The sequence below is a fragment of the Haemorhous mexicanus genome, chromosome 13 (genome assembly GCF_027477595.1).
Source record: "Haemorhous mexicanus isolate bHaeMex1 chromosome 13, bHaeMex1.pri, whole genome shotgun sequence".
Classification (NCBI taxonomy): Eukaryota; Metazoa; Chordata; class Aves; order Passeriformes; family Fringillidae; genus Haemorhous; species Haemorhous mexicanus.
The window spans coordinates 18,136,454-18,150,638 of record NC_082353.1 but is presented as its reverse complement, the minus strand read 5'-3'; positions in this window follow the sequence as shown (position 1 = coordinate 18,150,638).

The window sequence follows — 14,185 nt, the reverse complement described above, 5'->3', positions numbered from 1 at the left end:
CACAGAGTCATCACAGACATTTCCTTTAGAGTTTTACTGTAATTTGCCATTAATGGAGAGCCAAAATAGTCAAATGATTTAGAATATATATAGAATAATGTACACCCACTGTACATAATAAGATGGCATTTTCATTGAGGAGGTGACAGAAGCATCATAAAGCAAAAAGTGCAGAGCTTGGATAGTTTGTCACTGTCAGAAAAGCTGCATGAGTGCTTCATCTGCTCCCTTTCAGGGTATTTTGCTCCTCGCTCTCATTAAATTTAGACTCAGAACCACCTGGTACTTAGGAACCAGGAACTTTCTGTACATGACTTGGGCCTTCATTTTAAATGTCACGTGTAATGCATGTGGTGGAGAAATTTCCCTGGATTATAATAAGGGATGCTCCAAAGACATTCCTTCTGTGATCAGACACAGAGCCTGCTGTGCTCCTCTAAAAACACACGTCCCTGAGCTCATCTTTTGTCAGCCACTCACCACTTCTGCATGTTTAATTTCAGTTTTTCCCACTTTCACAACAATCACACTTACTTATGGCACACTTTCCAGTGAAAGTTTAGTCCCAAACTCAACCAAGAAAATGCAACAGTGAAACTGGGGATCACCTACAGTTCTCCATAGCATTTCTTTACACCCAGATTATAGACCCTGATACTACGCACTCACCTTCAAATGGCAAAAGGTTGACTTTTGCCTGGAAATGCCACTTTTGCCTCCAGGAGAACTTGCAAGACTAAATCACCAAGTAGCTGAGCTTCTGTCCTTTCATTTAATCTGCTTCTGTTATGATGGTAGAATTAATTTCATTTTTCTAAAGCCATCCCTGATCAATTGGGCTTGAATTGTGCCCTGACAACTCTTCTGAGGAAAATTCCATGAGCTCTTTCTGTTGCTTGTCACATTTCATCATTCTCCCTCAATACAATTATCTCAGTTATATTTTTGTCAAACCCAAATATCTTTTCTGACTGGCAGACACTTTACCTGGCATTCTCTGGAAGAGCTACAAGATGCTACTTAAGAAGTGCATGCAATAGAAAGTGTTAATTGAGTGATTAACTTGATGAGACACAGAGGATACATTTTTAAGCATATTGTGTGTAAGATACAATACATAAGATAATATGCTATTATTTTTAAAGGTTTACTTAGGATTATGTGATTAAGCTGAATTTTTTTTTCTTTTTTTTTTTCTTTCTTTTCTTCTTTTTTACCTGAACAGCAATCATTTCATTAGATATTTTTTTCTACACTAGTGAAAACACAAATCAGTGAGTTCTACAAGCTGAACTTTAAATGAGCCATGTTACAGCACTACAGGTATCAAGGTTTAAAAAAAAAAAAATGTGTCAAATAACCCATCAAGACAATTCTTACCTCCTCTTCTGAATGCAAGGAACAACCCATGATAGCTATCTTTCTGGCCTTCCTCCATCAATCAATATAATCCTATAAGAGTCCAAACTTAACACTAGGTACATAAGAGAGCTACTGAATTAGATAAACTCAATCATCACTGGTGATGAAATGATTATTTAATTACTGTCAGCAGTGCTTCCAATAGCACAGAGAGGAAATCCAAGAACATTGACAGTCAATGGTAATTTATTAATCAATTAAACAGTACTGCTTGGGTAAGCATAATTTGCACAATAAAAATTGAATTAAGTGCTTAAGTAAAAGGGGTGGCTTTTCTAACATTAGAGGTTGTGACATACAGCAAAGGACTGCCCAGTCAAAGTTTAATGCTCTACTTTCTAATCTCAGTAAAAAGAAAAACAAAAGGCTGGTGAGGCTGAGGAGGAAGGGCTGGCATTGCTTACACAGCAGTAACCACAGTGCACTGGTACCTCCAGTGCCTTCTGGGGGTGTTTTTTAAATTTACAAGTCTAGAAAAGGTCAGACTCAGGATGTTTGCTCTGTGCTGGTAGTCAAGACCACCCCCGGTACTTAGCTTGGTAAGATTTTAACAGAAATTCCCTGTTTCTCAAGAGAAAAGATTCTCCAGAGCTAAACTGTTCTGCTGTAAACAGGATCTCCAGCACAAACTGATTATTCTCAGAGCATGGCAGTCCTTGCTGTCAGTCCTACAGTGCAGCACTGCACTCACAAGCTCACTTCCTCCTCCTTGCAATTATCCTTGCAAGGTCTTCTACACCCATCTCTGCATCTCACTGGGCTCAGAGAGACTGTCAATTTATTACTTTCATGTCCTAAAGGCACAAAGTGGATGGATGACATCTGCACTCCTGCTAATTTGATTTCTTAATTACAGAACAAATGTATATTGCTCCACTTGAAGTCAAGAGTCCCTTCAGCTAGGCACTATTAGGAACTGCTAATAAAGAACAGGACAGGAAAAAAAATTTAAAACAGAGCTTGAGAAGTCTGGTTAAACTGGCACAAATTTTCATGGTGTATCCGTGATCAAGCAAGGCCTAGATCTGCATTCCCTATTTTAGGGCTCTCACCAATCCCCTCTCTCACCCAAAGCTTTCCCTCACTGCACTGCCTTCAAGTGAGAACTGCCCATCTCCCACCTATCTTCCATATCATTATTAACACCTACCAGAAAATCAGGGTGTACAATCAAAATATACCCACTGACATAATGCCCTTGATAGGTCGAACTGTTGAGTTTTGGTCTTTCTGCCACCCTAAATCGAGTTTCTCTCTTAAATTAATCTTCTCCTTGAAGTTAGTCCATCAGGTTGGCAGGTTCTATGAAGTGACTTTAGATTTAGGGCAGCACAAAAGAGAGCAGAACTGTATCTAGCCAGATCCTCACAAGATACCATCTTCACAGTCCTTTTCAATGTTCATCCTCACTGGCTGCTGTTGATCTTTCACTTTGTCTTGCTTATCTGAAACCAATACCTATTCAAACTCCAATCAATCAATACTACATAGAGAACGATGAAAAAAGACATCCAATTCTCTTGTTTAACAACTTGTTCAACATCTATTGCTCAGAGACCTTTCAGCATCCACGCCTCCTTACTTCATGGCTATCAGCCTTTTGAATTTACAAGAAATTAATGAGAATTTACAAGAAATAAGCAGTAGGAGCCACCCAGTTCTGCATTCCTGAGAGCAGAGGTCATGACAGAAACATCTTTAACCCTGTGAAAACTTTGGTCACTTGGCTGTCTCTGCAAGCAAAGCTTGGGCTAGTTTGAGGTCTGCCACTCCATACATTATAAGGAACTGGTGAGCTGTTTTTATTTTGCACAGTAGCTGAATTAATAGGAACTTTAAGAGAGCCCAGAACTACTTCTCACAAGATTGCTGAAAATCAAAGCACTGATACTGCTCTGCTGCAGCCTTGGTAGGAAATTAATTGCAATACAAAGAGGGAAGAGTTCCAACAGAGCAATACTAGGTAGGACAGGCTAATTTTGCCATCTACTAAATGTCACACAGCAGAACAGCCTCAACCTAGTGAAAGCAAACTCTATCCAACAGGCCTGATTTTATTTATACATGCAACTATTTAAAATAGTGCTTTACAGCTAGGCTATCAGGGATTTATACAACAGGCCAGATCCTGTGTTCTCTTTGAGAGTTAAAACTCCTATAAAGTTCCACTGGAGTTTAGTTACATAAAAGTCTTTTCAGACACAGGCCTAAGTGAAAAGCAGAAGACAATTTAGTAATGAGATTCAGGACTTGCTTCATATGCCTGAGGCTTAGGATAATTTTGCAAGTAGGTTTTGGATTTTTGTTCTTTTAAAGCAAATTAGACAACGTTGGCAAAATTCGTACTCAGGCTTTTCCCTAAATATGCAGGTTTCAACCTAGTATCTCTGTCCATAAGATCTGATCTTTTTTTCATGATCAGAGCCAGGTCTCAAGGTCTTAAAAATGGCTTCCCAATTAACAGAACAGCCATCATAGCTTGAAAACCTCGTTATTAAAAAACAAAAACAACCCAGTTCCCAAGTGCTGATGGCTTTAAAGTGGCTGTCACCAGCAAAGGAGCTTAGATATGGATATAAAATAAAAGCACCTACAATTTCTTTCCTCCTTTTCATGGATACATTAATACTGTGCTGGAGGCTGATCTGGCTAACAAGTTCTGAGCTTGGAACTGAGGTTATTAATGTCACTGTTAAGATTTTTTTTTTATATTGAATCCGATCTGTCTTATATCCAAGAGTGTTTTTTATTGAATAATCTACTCACTGAATTAAATGGGCTGTGACTGAAAATGTGTTTTAAAATAAAAAGTGAACACATTTTGTGACCAGATACCACTTAATTTGCAAATGTGTACTCTAGAACCATATGTTGTCTGATACAGTCAACATTCCTTGCCAAGCAGCATTTGTATCGCTGATCAAACACTCCTGTTCAATAGCAAAAAGATAGAAAACTCTAAACTGATACCCTCCTGCATATGCATAAGATGCTTTTCTGTCCCTTCCAAGGTGCCTTAATCAATATAGTAATTTTCATGTTGTGGAAAAAAATATTGCATAATGACTCAGTCTAAGTTGGGACCTGGTCCTCCAAACACTCGCCGGTCGCCCACACGTATGAAATGTTGTGGCAAGTGTGTCCTGCATCTTCCCTGGGCTGGCCAAGTGCCTCATGTGAAGAATTTGCCCAGTTTGATCCCTGTGGCCATGATATCCAAATGGGTATACAAGTGATGTTTACATCCAAGCCAAAATTTACTGGATTTAAATAGAGACAGGAGCACGATTTGGGAGCTTTGCAGTTTGGATCATGAAAGCTCACAAACAGGTGAAAGCAGATGTGAATAATCTCACAGGTTTCAAAATCCTTTACAGGCTAAGGAGAAATTAGGTTGTGCTGTAAAGGAGGTCTGCTCTGAGTTTGTGCAGTTGCACCTACACGGAAATGCAATTTTTCACATGGCTTTTTAGCTCTGACATTATGAAAATTTAAGTAACTCAGGCTTAAATTTGAGCTCTCCAGAAACTACCAGAAAATTGAGGAGAACAAAGTGCCCTCTGTGCTTCACCCAATGATGCCCACAAATGCCATTTATTTACCTCTGCTTCCTAAAATGATATTTTCACTGATGGAAATTTTCATAATTAAGCTTGTGACAGCTCCTGCTATGCGGTTCATCAGCAAGGAAGACATAAAGAACACGGAGCACTCATTACACACCGAGCAAACTTAACTCATTAACAGTACTTGGAGTGAGCAATCTCAGACCATTACTTTTAATGGGATTAGCCTTTCTTGTGTACAAAAGGCAGCACAGCTCTGTCTACTTAAAATCATTTCCGTACTCTAACGACATGGGCTACATTCATGCTAACAGGAGAGTGCTCATTCTGGCTTTGCTCCTCATTGTCAGCGTGGCACCGAGCACTTCACCAGCAACAGGAACAATAACTGAGTTATTCTCAGTTTATTTTTGGCACTCTGGTCTGTGCAGTTTTCTTTTCTCATTTTACAAGGCCCTACCTTTGATCATCAGTGAGGAACAGGATTAGCTTACTAATTCTGTATTACTGTCAGCAAGATGGCATAGACTCAGTCCTCCACATTAAAGGGAAAAGAGAATCCTTAGAGGATATGAGGATGATGACTTTCCATGAGCTCTGAAAATCCATCTAGCTCTGTACGTCAACATCAGCATGATATCACTGAATTAGTGCCTCTGCATCCATGCAGCACATTCCCAACCTGAAATCAGCCCCCACTGACACTTGTGAGACCTGCTTATGCAGTGTCAGAGAGAAATTTTGGTGCTAATGAACCAATCCCTTATTGCAAACAGGGCTGGTGGTACTCCCAAGGTCAGGCAAACCCAAAAGCCAGGAATGAAAACGACTGCCATCCACAAAGCAGCTCTAGGACGTGTTCCACTTGCAGCAGACTGGTAAGAATCACTATTTTTCATGTAGCATTAACTTTGATAACCCCATTGCCAAGCTCTTTTACGAGGCAATCTTCATAAGGGCAGTAATGAAGCACTGCTACTCCATGGTGCGTATAAATAACTCTGCCCTGCACATGCACATCTGGCTACACGCAGAGAAACCTTAAAAACCTCTCAACATCAGGAACATTCAGACTCCAGAGCTATGTTTTTCTCCTGCACAACGCTTGATCTTGAATGAGTGCTCAGTATGTAAAATAATAAGTAGCATTTAAAACTCGAAATCATACCAATACAGGAGTTTCTAAGGAGCATCTGAGGAGGCAGGAACGCCTTGAACACAAGGCATTCAAACCCAGTGAAGCATAAGTGTATTTGGGAGGGAAATGAAGCATAAATGAGGGCATTGACATGCTCCTTGCAGCATCCAGGTGCTTTCCAACTCCCACACGCCACTTCTGAGGCTGGTCACTTACAGGAAGAGACTTTTAGCCAACATTTGACATAAATAAATACCATTACACACCTGCTCCACTGCTGGAGAAATCTACTCTCTACTCTATTTTACCTACTTGTGTCTTCTCCTATGTGTGGTGCACACAAGTTTCTAAAAATGTTCCCAACTATTCTGAACAGAAAATGCAGAGATGAAAGAATGAGTTGCAAGCTAAAAGAAGGATCAGTCAGCTGCAGCAGGAGCTAAACTGCATCCTCTGCTCACACAGTTGTTGTGGCTGGTTCAATGCACCATGTAAATGCTTCCCCCAGGCTCAGCCAGAAGCTTCCATTTAGGACACACTTCCCCTCACCAATGTGAAAAGGAGGAATTTGTGGTACTCTGGAATCCAGTGGCAGCTCCCCAGCATATTCAGAATAGCACTCATAGCACTATGGACCTGCAAGGTGAATAACATCATTAACTCCCACAAAAAAGGAGTTTGAACCTCAGGACAGGGACCTTTTAGTATGAGATCTGAAACCCAGACACTTAATGACTAAAATAAAAAAGCAAATCATAGATTAATTTTGGGGGTAAAGTTGGATGAAATAAAGTTTCCTGTTGTCTCTCCATTGCTGGCCTAAGAGCTTTCTCTGCCTCTAATGAGACTAGATTGCAGCACCCCACACAGAGTCAGAGATGGAATCGTTTTTAGAAAGGATTTCCACTCACAAAATGAAAGCCTTAGGAGTTCACTTCAGAGACAAGATACCAATAGAGACATTATTAACATCACTGACATGCACACAAAGGAAGCCTGAGGCTCAGAGCTCTGCCTCTGTGTGGTTAAAAATGTAGGCACTTAGCAGGGAATGAAAATTACACTGGTCCAAGGTCTGGGACTGGCCATGTTTAGTCCTGGAGTGGTGCCAAAATAAGCATTGCTAGACTGGACGATCAGTGAGAGAAGGAGATTTCAAGTCTGATAGCATCAGGATTGAAAACTAACTCTTCTAAGATACTGGGGATGCAAACAGGACAGGGAGCTTCAGAAGAACTGAGAATTTCTTCCTAGAGCTGATACATTAGATCTACAGATCATACAGTTCTTCAGCTGCTTTGCTGCTTCTTTTTGGTCAGCAATGCAATCATTCATTCACTGTGGCTGAATTTTGGGGGGGTTATTTTGGGGTTTTAATATCTGTTGTAAAACTGACTGATGCTTTTTCCTACCTGTCTGATTTAACAATCTGCTCTCCTCTTCTTGCACACCGAATTTGGATATTTTGCAGCAGTTCTGAAATCAGGGGCATTAACTAGTAGTATTCATCTTTGAGTGCCTTTGCTTTGATGACTGGGACACAGATGCTTGTGGATTATCTTGTAATTATTTAAGGTCAAATACAGAAACTACCTTTTGACAATACTGGGCTCTGTTACATCTGAGGGCTTGAAATACGAGAGTAGCCAAAATCAGCCTTTCCCCTGCTTAATCCATGTTCTTTTTCACAAGGTGAAACAGATTCTTTTAAGGAAAAAAATAAATAAGAAAGGTTTGGGAGTACTTCAGTCCTTGGAAAATGACAGCCTATGGATCCATGAGCTGTCAGGAAGAAAATGAAGCTAAACCTGAGGTTTCTGCAGCAGCAAATGTTTAAGGACTATTTATACCTGGTCTATCAGGTAGAGATACACTCTTTATAGTATTTCCTTCTCCTTCCTGAAAGTAATGCAAATCATTACATTTGAAAAATGTGACCTTGGGCTGCCCAAAGCATGTCTGCCAACCAGAAACCCACTGGGGGTACAGATGGAGGAATGCAGATCCTAAAGGGATTTTGGTGTGATGCTGAGTCCCTGCTCACAAAACATCTCTGGCATCACTCGTTTGTCACTGAGGATAGTGACTTTTGAAAACCCAGATCATTTATTACCAGTAAGTAGGGTACTCTCCACATTTTTATGGCTTTGGTTTAATGGCCCACAGAGTATTAAAAACAAACAAACAAGGCCATTTTTCACAGATGTTAAAAGATGTAGGGATCTTGCAAAGGGTTAAAGCAGTTAAATAGAAAGATATATGTTTTAACGGAGTTGTGCTTTAAAATTACTTCTAATTTATCCACTTACGAGACATGTATGGAGGTAAAATGATCAGTGGTAATGTGCAACAGAAAGATATATACTTTTTTAATTGTAGCCAAGAGGAATAAAACAGCATGGAATAACTTAATCGTTGCTAATTATAATATCACTGAGGTAATTACAATAGATTTTGATTGTCTCATTTTCACACCAGAGGAGGGCACAATACTGGCTTTTCTCTTAATACATATTTGTTTTTAGAGAAGAGCTGACAATTACACTAATTGTACTCACAGCGTGAAACTTTGTTTTTAAAGAAAAATTTGTCTACGTGTCATATGGAATAAATGCATGCTTTTTGTTTTGTTAGGTGTAAACTAAAGACATATTAATTGCTTTGTTCACTGTAACAATAAAGAGATCTCCTCATGCAAGCACGACTAATTCTGACAGAGTCCCATCACTTGGAAAGTGTGTGACACTCCAAGTGAAAATGGCAAGAATGAACTACCACTTCTCAGTGGTTCATATGGATGTGTTTGAATAGAATATTGTCACCTGGAAGACAACATCCAGCAGCTGCTCCTCCTCTGTGGGATCCACTTGGATAAAGCAGCAACAACCAAGACAACTGGGTCAGACCCACAAGTCTGAGTTGTGTAATCTTCTCTGACTTCAGTTTGACTCTCTATAACAGCTTCCAAACTCCACCAGATCTATGTTCAGCATTCTTTGTCTGGCCTTGTCCAAAATCTAAATGCTCCAGAGGCAGATACAGGAGATGTGAGGGTTTGCAATACCTGGCACAGCCCTGCCCTGAGCATAGAGGGGGATATAACCATCCCTAAAAGTGTTGTCACATGTGCACCATGGGGAACCACCAAAGAAAATCACCCTCCTAATTCACCTAACCAAAACTCTGTACCGGACCAGTAGCATGATTTATCTTTTGTTATACTCTCACCTTCCAAACAAGCATTAAAGTAAAACCAGTGGTTTAACCTCACAAAGTTACCCATTTCCCTTACAAAGCTGAATTTATCAGGCTCTCCTGTCTAGATCAGCAAGGCACCAGGCTTTCCATTCCAAATCTTTGAAGCAGAGGAGCAGTGCTCTGAAACTGGGACTCGCATCCACTCTGTCCCACACCTGCCCTACCCAAGGTGTGACACCTGCCCGGCCACCTGAGGAGTCTGCAAAGCAATGCAGATGAGCCAGACAAGAAATGCAGTGTATGCCAGGTGTAAATAACCACAGCAGCATGTCTTAGTTTATCTGCCAGTCCCACAGAGGTGGGAAGGAAAGCTGGATAGGTTCTCCTAGCTCTGATGTCTAGAGGACTTAGAGATGCTCTAACATACTCACAGCAGACCCTGAGAATCTGAACTAGACCATGATTTTGCTTCTGTAGTATTTAACATTTTCACTAAGAGGAACATGATTTGCTGGTGTAACCCATCAGTGTTGCTAATGGAACCCCACCAGCTCTACCCACTCACACGGTGTCACCACACACCTTTCAAAGGGGTGTTTGCCTGTTTTCTGATGCAAAACTCACTGTCACTTAACATGCAGGCTACTTCAGAGGAAGTTTCCATCAGATTAGACCATTACCACAGAAATTTGCACCCTTCTGGTCAAAACCTTTGGATTTTTCGCCACTGTTTCCAGACCAAAAGCAAGAACAGTTGGAGTTTGTCCTTTCTTTACTCCAACAGCTCCAATGAACACACTCCACATGGGTGGAATGGCTTTAAACTGAAAAAAAGAGTAGATATAAAGAAGAAATTCAGATATAAAGAAAAAAATTCTTCCCTGTGAGGATAGTGAGGCTCTGGCACAGGGTAGCCAGAGAAGCTGTGGCTGCCCCATCCCTGGTAGTGTCCAAATAAGGTTGGATAGGGCTTGGAGCAGCAACAGCAAAAACCCAGGCCCTAAATTTTAATTCAATAGCTCCTATGGATTAGCACAAGCAAGGCAATGCTAGCTCGTTTCTCTTGTCAAAAACCAAGCAAAACAAAAGCCTTTTATCCTTTAATCGATGTATGTAAAATATATATGACCAGAGCCCATGACAAAGATATCCTGTTACACCACCTCAAATGTGTTCTGCAGCAGTCATTCTCCTCACTGCACAAGATTCTCATACTGAAAAGATAAGAAATAAGTGGATTTGAACTCCTTGCCACTTGAGCAAACCCCTGCCTATATATTTAGAATTAATTTCTGACTTTTATACCTGTGTTACAGATTCATATTTGCCACCAAAGACCAGCTAAAAGCAGAGAGTAGCTACAGATTTTACATACCAAGTTAATTAGCAATTCTTACCAAACAGAGTGTGTCTTTTTGTCCCAGGGTTCAGCTTGGTCTCTATTAGACATATTTACGGGAAAAGTCAATGGATAAGACATTAGAGGCCAACCTCAAAGTCAGAATAAAGCAACCATAGACCTTAGAGAAGTGCTTTATTAGCCAAGAATTGGTTGGTTATTGATCTCGGTCTCTGTCTCTGGTCACAATAGCACTTACCCTAATTTTTCTAGTGTAAATATAAGTAAATTTGAATGGGTGTTGTTGAAACAATCTGTAAATCTACATTTTGTGGTTTATGTTGTAATTGTAGTTACGGGAAGGTTCAATATCTGGAGCATGGTAAGGAGACAAGGCTGTGGCATGGCAACCTCAGCTCTGCAAATATGTCCTGAAGCACTTTCTCAGAGGTTATTAAAATGACTGGAGCTATCACTCTGCTTAGAAGCAGAGAAACCACATGGGTACTCATAAGAAAGGAACTGAGAAAAAACACTGTAAAGAGAAATGTTATGCATTTAACTTCAGCTTTTCTTTTCACTGAGGTCAGCCAGATAATTAAGCAAAACAGATATGCAGAGTTTCTTTACTTTTCTGCAGACAAACATTAATAAATTACTGCTTGTCTCAGCACTACCATGCTTTCCTTACTTTATTGTGCTTTTCCATTTAGTTTCATCTTTAAGATTTATTTGGAGATAATTTTCAACTTACTTCATGGCCTACTGCATAAGACCTCTCTACTATTTGCCCTATTGGGAACACCTGTCTTGATCACACTTCTATAGGGTTAATGAGGGTTAATGACTGTTGTATTGCAGATTGATATTACCAAGCAAATTTCAAGTGGAAATACCAAAATAAGTGATAGCTGTATCTGCTGCAGCACTTTTTCTCCATTTAGGTTAACACTGAATGGACTATAACATATTGGTTTAAAAAACTGCACGCACACTGCAACATAAAACTGGAATTTTCACTGCTAAGAGCTGTTTCCTTCCAAAGTTCCCATTGTTGTTTAAAATCCATAAGGCTTTTATTCACATCACAACATACTGAGAGAGAGGCAAATCTCTGTCGACAGTTCAGCCATGTCATAGAAAACAGGGTTTAAAAACGGGGTGGAACATTAGCTTTGTAATTCCACTCCCTGCCAGGAGCAAAGGGAATGTCCTTTCCAGTTCCAGACCTGCCCTGCAATGTCTGCTCTCCCTGCCAGAACAAAACCAGAGACTACCCCTGGTCAAAAACATAAAGTGAAGCCATCAGTTGCCTACAGCTGAACACCACCACTACTTATCTAGTCTGGACAAAATTAAACCCTGTCTGAAACAGAGTGAGTTAGAAACCAGAGCTCTCTGTTTAACTGACACTCAATATGTCTAAGTCAGCTCAGAGGTCTGTTTTCTGTTCCTGCACCACGCTTTCCCCATTGACAATTTCCATCCTACTCACAACTTCCATGTTCTACTGAAGCTTTTGTTTAACTGGAGGCTGAATGTGCAGGAGACAGGGTTTTCCCAGCAGCTCCAAGGGGGACCTGAAAAACAGGTTTCACTTCAGGGAAAACATAACACAGATTCTCAGAGTCAAATTCAAATCTCAGCAGCACTGCCCATGTTTTCTCCTGCCAGGCTCATCTGTCTCTCAAACACAACTGCAAACTAATTAAAGGATTTCTCTTACAGGTGATCTGATATGACAGGGATGAACAATGGGAAGACCACCCAGGTGATGTCACACCAGTGCCAGAGAAGAACCAGAAGCAAGTCTGCTTTACATTCTGAGCACAAAACATTCTTTCATTCCTCCCCACCTGCTTCCACCTAAACCACAACTAGAAACCACCAGCAGCAGCTGAAGTGGCTCAGACTTGCACATGCATCTATCTCATCATTAAAAATATTGCCCTAACTTTATGAAAAACTGCAGGGATATTTTAATTTGCTTTGAGTTGCGGGGCCTTATCACTGGCATAAGGAGCTCTTCATTCCTTATCAATAGGCTATGCAGTTCCTGCAGTCCATAATGTTCCAAGGCAAGGAACAACTCCCACATAACTTCAGCAGACTGTAAATCAGGTTGCAGTGAGAAGATATCACAGTCCATGAAATGTGTGCAATTCCAACTTTGTACTATTAAAAAACCCCCAAACAAACAAAACAAGACAAACAAACAAACCCCCAACCATAAAAAATTGCAACTTTAAGTGCATTCAAGGCCTCTCCAGTCAGGCACTGAATTTCTCCTCCATTTCTTTGCTATGAATGATTCAATGGAAGAGCTGGTTTAAGAGAATTCTACCCCATTCTCCTGCTCTCCCTGCTGTTCTTCCTGCTATGCACTGGTTCATAAAGACCTAAACCTGTCCAGAAAAAACCAACAGTGACTTGAACCATCAAAAGATTTGTAAGGTGGAACCTCACCTTGGGCAACTTTAGAGCTGAAGTAATTAGTGGCTGTTGTGCAGCTGAGCTAAAATACTTTGTAACTTCTGTGATCATCATCATTATTGTTCCTCTGCATCTTCCAGTGTAGTGAAAAACCATCTGGTCTTGGGAACAGTTAATGCCAGTGAATCCAAGAGGAATGAAGGGGGCTTAATATCTCACAAATGGGGCTGTTAGTACCCAGAATATTCTACGACATTGCATCACTAACAGATATTGTTGACAAGTCACAAAATAGTATTTATATTTATTCATGCAATGCAAAGGCAGAACTCTTTCTCTGTCTGCATCTCTAATGGCTGTTAGGAGGCTATGGATGAGAATAATCACAAAACCTGAATGGAGATAATAAAACCAATAGTGTTCAAGTGCTGAAACAAAGAGAATCCCCAGTGGGGCAGTGATCTTCTGAATGACTCAAGTAGTTCTGCACAAGCCTTTGAATTTCACTTTGACATTTAAATGAAGAAAGGGAGAGAAAAGCACAGGCCAATTTCATTGATTGGTGTAACTCAGGAATCTAACATAAAAGCATTGGGATGACTCACAATACATACAACATCTGAAACCAAACTCCATTCTCTTCTATTCCCATTTCATTAAAATAACCTCCTGTTCTCTTCTGTCATAATATCTGGCTTGAAAAACCTTGTGCAGGGGGTTAAAGCAGAGCTTTTTTCACTGGAGCTCATTGGGAGGGGAGCTGGCTGCAGTGTCCTAATGCATTTCAATTTATTTTTTTTTAAAGACCATTTTTAGCTGAGAATTTACCATGCATCAATTTTTAAAGTTCAAAAACTCACAGCTTTCTCCCTGAAAATCAAAATAAAAAAAAACCCCAAACCATACTGTTAGTCTACTCACATAGGGACAAATTCTGTCATCGACTCTTTTTCCAATCATGCAGCCAAGGTCAATAAAACTATCCCAGCTCTTCAGAGGAAGTAACCTGGGCCACAGATAGGCAGTGCAACTTATTCCTGCCCTTCTCCTCCACAGTTTGTGTAGGTGAGGCTGCACTGGTGAAGGTGA